Source organism: Terrapene carolina, unplaced genomic scaffold (assembly GCF_002925995.2).
Source record: "Terrapene carolina triunguis isolate 2854851 unplaced genomic scaffold, T_m_triunguis-2.0 Scaffold662, whole genome shotgun sequence".
NCBI lineage: Eukaryota > Metazoa > Chordata > Testudines > Emydidae > Terrapene > Terrapene triunguis.
In genome coordinates, this window is record NW_020665013.1 from 1,450,121 (window position 1) to 1,457,605 (window position 7,485).

Sequence of the window (7,485 nt, forward strand, 5' to 3'; positions counted from 1 at the left end):
GATTAGAAAGTTGGCAACCCCAATTCTGCTGTGCCAGCTGCTATGCCTTGCAATGTTGAGTGACTTCATTGTTTAGCCTGTTACCTCCAGCCATTCCGAGTGGAATGGGGCCCCGACTCCCTTCGATGGTGCTCCTAACTGGCAATCAGAGAGCTCTGCTTTGGGCATTACATCCCAGGTCCAGGCCCTCAATCTGTGTGGGTGCATCTCTCCTACTCCAGCCATAGCACAGCCTTGACTGCCCCCCCTCCTCCCAGCCATGGTGACTCCAAAGAGACAGGAGAGGGGGTGCACCAAAAAATAAATTATTCACCAGGCTCCAGTGCCTCCTCTCCCCCCTGCCCCCCCAACGCTGGTCTGGGAGTGCCTCCCACACACACAAGAGCTGGATCCTGTCCTAGTTGGCTGCTTTCCTGTAGCTGCACTCAGAGCCCAGAGCCTGGGGAGTAGAGTGCACTGCGCGTTGGTGGGCATTACCTCAGCCCTGGCATGTCTCAGCTGCTCATTTCTGAGCTCACTCTGTGACAAGAGCAGTGTAAATGCACAGCTTGCAAAATCAAAGCAAGCTTTCACAGGAATATCATTGTGCCCCTCTTTGGGGAAGCGTCTGCCTCCAGGCCAAATTCCACCTCCGCTCCAGCTGGGATGGTGGAATTGCTGCTCAAATAAATATTGCAAGATTTTTTTTTTATTTCAGAAAGCATAATTTCTTCTCTCCTACTCAAAGAGGGCGGAACTATTTCTGCTCAAACTTCCCAGACGAATCCGTCTTCAGGCACAGATCAATGCTGAAAAGTTTCAGCCAGTTAGACAAATTTTCAGAAAGTAATGAGTGAATGGATACTGTTATGCAACCTAAACTACAGGTGCCATTCCTACTCTGATTCCTCAGCCTCTCGCCCTTCGCCATCCATGCATCTCTACGTGGATTATAAACTCTGAGTCAAGGAGCTGTCTCCAAACATGTTCCTAAAGCACCAACCACACATTTGGGGGCTGTATAAATAAATAACAGTGATAATGTAGTCAAGTATCAGAGGGGTAGCCGTGTTAGTCTGGATCTGTAAAAAGCAACAAAGAGTCCTGTGGCACCTTATAGACTAACAGAAGTATTGGGAGCATAAGCTTTCGTGGGTGAATATCCACTTCGTCAGACGCATGTGCTTGTGCTCCAATACATCTGTTAGTCTATAAGGTGCCACAGGACTCTTCGTTGCTTTTTACAGTGATAATGTAGCGTAATCAAAACCAATGCCAGAAGGGGTTCTGTGGCCTGCAATGTGCAGGAGGTTAGACTAGATTATCATGGTGGTCTAGGGTTGCCAACCTTCCAGGATTGGCCTGGAGTCTCCCAGAATCGCCATCGATCCAGGAGATTTTAATAGGATATTTTAAGAAAATGACATTACATCAAGTTGGGGGGAAAAATCTCCCAGAATAGCTTCAGTCAGAGTTGGCAACTCTATGTCCCTTCTGACCTTAAAGCCTATGAGTCTAAAAGGAAAATTGCAACATCACTCTGTGATGAGCTTGAGTGGGTGTAAAGAGGAGACATTAGCAAGGGGAGGAGGTTGTTACTAGATCTGTGTGGGAAACTCAGACCCTGTCTGTTTTCATAGTTACACCAGATTAAAATCAGTTTAGCTAATGGGGTGCAAACCCATTAAATGGATTTAAACCTGGATTATCTGGAGTGTGATTACTAACTGATTTAAGATAACTGGCAATAAACCAGGTTAAAATCTCTTTGTGACCACACAGGGCTTTCCACTGGGTTCCCTAAATCAATTTTAAAAATGAGTTTTGCTAAATTGATGCAACAATCACTGTAGGTAAGGCCCTAGCAATGCTGCAACATTCTGGGGCAGGGTGATTAGGGCTTTGTGACGGGTTTGGTCACAGAGATCCCCTTGGGACTGTCACCTGATGTGCTGGAATTACCTCTGAGCCCGTTTTCCCTGCCAGCTTGGGACTCCAGAACCCTGTCTTGTTGAGCCAGACACGCCAGCCTGCTGCAACACAGACCCAGGGTCCAGGCCACGCCCCCCAAAGCCGCAGACTTTAACCAAAAACAGCTCAGCAGATCACCTATCTCCAGCACCCAGACACGTAGTTCCCAATCGGATCCAAACCCCAAATAAATCCGTTTTACCCTGTATAAAGCTTATACAGGGTAAACTCATAAATTGTCCGCGCTCTATAACACTGATAGAGAGATGTGCAAATGCTAGCAATGTTTCAGAGATAAACTGAGGTCTATTATCAGTTATGAGAACTTCAGAAATTCCATGTCTTGCAAATGCTGACTTCAGTTTCTGGATGACCTGTGCCAGTGAAGTTTGTGTAAGTACAGCCAAGTCAATATATCTGGAGAAGTAACAGATTACTATAAGGTATGTGTGTCCTTTCCGGAAAAACAAATCGGTTGCACCTGCTGCCAAGTTCTGTCAGGTAGCTTTGTAGAGAGTAATGGTTCTGGTGATTGGTTTTTTCCTTGTTTCATACCTCGCAGCCCTCTGCTAAGGTCTGAATTTGCCTACACAGACTGGCCACCATATAGATTGTTGTGCTCCTGCCTTGCACTTGCTTATGCCTTGGTGCCCATCACTGAATTGGAGAGCATCTCTTTCTGAAGTACTGCAAGGATAAAAATGTGCTGTCCTTTAAGAAGCAGCCCATCAACCATGTAAAGGTCATTCTGGTCCTGCCAATATGTAGTAGGTCTGTTGGAAGTTACTCCTTTGACCCTGCCCTCTTTGGCAGAGTTGAGTCAGTTTCTGGCAAGTCTCATCCTTTAGTAGTTCATCTCTAATTTGCTAAAGTCAGCTGGCAGATGCTGGAATTGCTACCAGAACAAAGTCAATGTAGACTCTGACGTCGTTCTATAAAGCCTTTTCTTCTTCTGTTAGTGTTCGCTTAATTATGGCTCTAGATAGAGCATCTGCTGCCATGAGTGCTTTCCCTGGTATGTGTTCAATGTTGGAAAAAACCCCGGCATCAGTCATAGTCGAAATCTTTGACTCCTAGGAGGAAGGTCATCCAGAGGTCTTGTATGAGTAATCTCACTAGGGGCTGGTGGTCTGTTTCTATGTTAAAATCCAAGAGAAATAGATATGCATTGAGCTGTTCACAGGAGATGTCAGTTTGTTTGTTTTTATTGAATGTGTTTTGTTGTGGGCTACCCCAGATCCACAAATTGTGAGCATTAAGGAGATATCTTAAGGATTTTGTTAGGTGGAACAACATTTGGTAAGAATTTTCCAAAATGATTTGTCTTGCCCAGAAATCTTGTTACAGCAGAAACATGTTGGGATTTGGGTATGGTGAGTAATCCCTTCAGTTTCTCTGAATCTGGTTGAATTCCCTGTTTGTGTAGTCTCCTACACATTTTATCTGCTGCTTTCCAAATTCACATTTCTCATTCAGAGTGAGGCCAGCCTGTTGGAAGCATCTCAAAACTGCACGTAGTCACTTGTTCATTTTTATCTCTGCCATATATCAACACATCATCTGCATGTCAAGGATATCACATTTGCCAGGCAAACCTGACACAATCTAAGACTCTTTCTTTTAGAAGTATTCTGGTGCAGGCTTACCCTTGGTCTCTCTCCTCCTATCTTTCCCCTCCAGATGCTGCTCTGGTTTTGATGTCATTCTGTTTCAGTCTCTCCTCCTTCCCCTGGAGATACGAGTGCATCACCCTGCACTGTTTGGATGGATGGAAATTCTAGAACCACAGGGCTTAAATGGATCAGGTTAATCTAGCATCATTCCTCATCCCCCATAGTTACCAGAGAGGACCAGAATGTGTTGTAGTGGGGAGCTTAATAAACATGGGAACTTCCTGGTCAGTGCTTAAAGAATGTCTCTTTGTGTTTATGTCTTCACACTACAATTCCTAGTCCCCACATGAGGGGGCCCTGCAAGGATTGGAACAGCTGTATTTTTTGCCACTAACACTCCCTCCTCCCCATGTGCTTTGGCTGGACAGAAACCTTTAGCTTAAGAGCTAGGCATTACAAAAGATGATCAAACACAGGAACAAACTGCCAAGGGAAGTGGTGGAGTCTCCATCTGATGTCTTCAAATGTCTTCATCTGATGTCTTGATGTCTTCAAATCCACACTGGCTGCCTTTCTGAAAGATACATGTTTTCAACAAACGTGTTATTGGCCCAGTACAGGGGTAATTGGGTGAAATGTAATGACCTGTGATATACAGAAGATTAGATGATATAATGGTCCCTGCTTGTTTTAAAATCGGAGTCTATGCGTTAATTCTGTTATTGTTGTTATAGCGCCAGGCCAAGCAGTGGTAGGCGATCCACTTCCCTCCAGGCAAGAGTGTAGGCTGTCAGGCCATTTGTCCAGTTTTAAGCTGGACAGTCCTGCTTTTTCCTAAAGTCTGTCCCCTATCTAGTATTGAGACAGACAAAATCAGACATGGTTTTGTCCAGTATTGGATGGGGGACACCATTTTGAAGAGTGCGCCACCCTGCCCTTCCTGGCATGACGTCATGTACACGGTGCACGAGGTCACACTGGCAGGGGACGAGCACTCTTCAAAATGGCATTCCCCATGTAAAGTGACTTGCTATTTCTGGAAGTACCAGAATCTCAGGAATTCTGGGGATGCAGGAGCAGTTACCCAAGTGTGGGCCACCAGCCGCACCTGGCTTGTGGCCTTTAGTTTAGCCCAGAGGTTCCCAAAGTGGGCGATACCGCCCCCTGGGGGGCACTGGAACGATCCAGGGGGGCAGTAGTAGCCTCGGGTGCAATTGGGGGGCGTTGAATAAAAATAAGGGGGCGGTGGAAGCATAAAGAAAGAAGAGAATATAAGAAAATTTTGAAAAACCGTTCGTACATGTTTCATCTGTTGTGTAACATAGAGTTAAAGTTGTAGTGATTACTTTATTTTCCAAATAAATTCACAAATTATAACCGATCGGGTGTCAAGTCCGCCAACAGCTCTTAACAAGCAAGTGTTGGCAGGCGAGCCTGTCGCGCATTGTCGGGAAGTCCAGCATGCATCGACAGGAATATGTGCGTGTAATGACTTGTTTACAATACGATACTATAAATAGGCGACGTATGAAATCTAATTTAGATTGTTTCTGAATTGTGTAAAAAGCAGTTAACAATAGTGCAATAAGTATTTAAAATTTTTTATTCATATTCGATACCTTCGATCTTTACGGATCACATACAAAGCAAATTGTATTATTGTTGTTTCAATAAAACAGCAATTTACACGTGAGTATTTTTATACATTTTCTTACATATCTACCGTATGTTTCTGTGTCTCTAGTGCTTACTAATAATAAAATCGTAGCAGGCTTGTGTCGGTACAGTACTATTTGAAGTGTACAGTCAATATATTTGTCATATTTTTTATTACAATATTAACGAAAACAGGGGAATGAAATCGTAAAAAAACTGTTAACTATTAACATTTATTTATATCTATTGAATCATCTGTGCTAATTGGTAAATAAGGCGTGTGTTAATAAGGAACAATTAAATAAGGGCAAACTAAATTAAAACTATTAACTGATTTTTAATTGCATATTGATTATTTTTTAAATTAATTATTTCTTGATAAATTTAGTTTGATATTTGACAATTTAATATCAAATACATATATCTAATGCTGAGCAAAGAACAAAACCCAGTTTATTAGTTTCATTAGTATTTTAGTTTGGTTGTCCTTTGCCGTCTTACGCAAAAACCACTGTATACCTGATGTTGTGGGCGATATTCTAATAACACCTCTTTCTGTACTATATTGTAGGACGTAGGTAGAAATATAGATACATAAAAGAACGCAAATTTGTCACTGCATCTTTCTGTTTGTTCGCTTAAAGAAGGTAGATTTCCAGGGGGTCCCTGAGTAATTGTTTTTCTGAAAAGGGGGCGGTAGGCCAAATAAGTTTGGGAACCTCTGGTTTAGCCAATGCCAAGCAAATAGAGCATGCTGTATTAATTGAAAATGCCCTCATGGTACCTGCACTGCTCAGGCTCCTTCCCTCTCCCATAGAGTGGGTAAGTGGTTATCACTGACCGCAGTGCATGAAGCGATCCCTTTGGGAAGGGAGCTTGGTGAACATGAGGAGGGGTGTGTTCCGAAGGAGCTAGGGGGTGGGATGGTCACAGGGAGATGGAAGACACTCGCTGGGATTGTAGTAGCTGGATCCATTGGAATAGGATTAAAGACAGAAAGTTTCTCACCCTGAAATGTTTCACACACTGCCCAGGTGCAGTCGGGGCCTCTCTTCCATTCCATTGATTTCTGTCTTTAAATGTCAGAGTCGAACCCTGTGTGCCTTGTCCTCGTTTGCTCTACGCACCCTTCCACAGCTCTGGCAGTGAATAAGGCATTTGGGTGGCTGCAGATGTAAAGGAGCATTAGTGTAAATGAGACCTGGGTCTCTAAAAACATCAGATTTGCCAAAGATACTAAATCTGAGAAACTTGGTGGGAAACCTGTTGAAGACGGGCGCCAGCCTGCAACAGGAGCTGGAGCGGCTGGGGCAGGGGGTGCTGTAACAAAGGGAGAGTCCTCCTAATATGGATGAAGCCCAACAGCTAGGAAGGGAATTAACCAGCACACCTACGTATTAGGTAACAGTTATTTTTTACCATCAGCAGCACATCAGCCGTGAGGGCTCAAGACTGTCATGAGACACAGGTTTCCGTGCTCAGTGAGAGTTAGGGTTTCAGTTCCCGGAGTTGTTCATTAGTCCTATGCTGTAAATAAGACTTTGGAAACGCCAAGCTGGCGAGCACCCTGAATGAGCCCACAGGGTTTGATACTGACTGCAGCAGCCCCACACATGGACCGGTTTCTTTCACAGACACCTCTGGTAACAGTTGGTGCGGATCCAACAAGCAAAGTGTTTAAATTACAGGGAGGGGCTGGCCCTGGTCCCAGGGAACCCAGGGCGGTTTTGCCATTGATCTCAGGAGAATTTGGGGTACTGAGCTTGTTTGAAAATCTGCCCCCAGCTGTGGGGGCTGATCACTCAGAAGTTTGCCAGCTAGTCGGGTGCCTACAGCACTGAGTGGGGAGGGGAGACAGGCTCAGTAGTCTGGGGACGGTGGCAGCATTTTAAGGAAATAAGAAGATTGAGGCAGGAACTGAACTGTTGCCCCTTGTGTGATTTGAAAGCTGCCAAGCAGGACTGGACTATGAGGAGCCAGGCTTGGGGGTGGGGGCGGGGATGCCATTTCTTGGAGCTCAGGCCCCTGCCCCATGCATCTCTGACAGGACACAGGCTAACATGAGCCTAACTGATAACCCATCTAGCTACTGTTTGTAGCTAAGATGTCTTGCAGGATCCCACCAGCTCGCAGCAGCGTCAAACAAAATCACGTCTTTCTCTGTAAAGTGTTTCTGCCGGAGCTTAAAATAAATGCCCCTCTTCCTGCCTCTGATTGGAGGGCAATGCCCCGTTCAGGCCTGTCCTCTGCCCTGGGGGCAATGCCC

The 7,485-nt window shown here is 44.9% G+C and overlaps 1 protein-coding gene across 1 annotated transcript in view; it reads left to right on the top strand.

Moving 5' to 3' along the window:
• Positions 1-7,485, top strand: part of CERS4 (ceramide synthase 4) — a 120,778-nt gene that overhangs the window by 54,763 nt on the left and 58,530 nt on the right. The gene's annotated exons all lie outside the window — the stretch shown is intronic.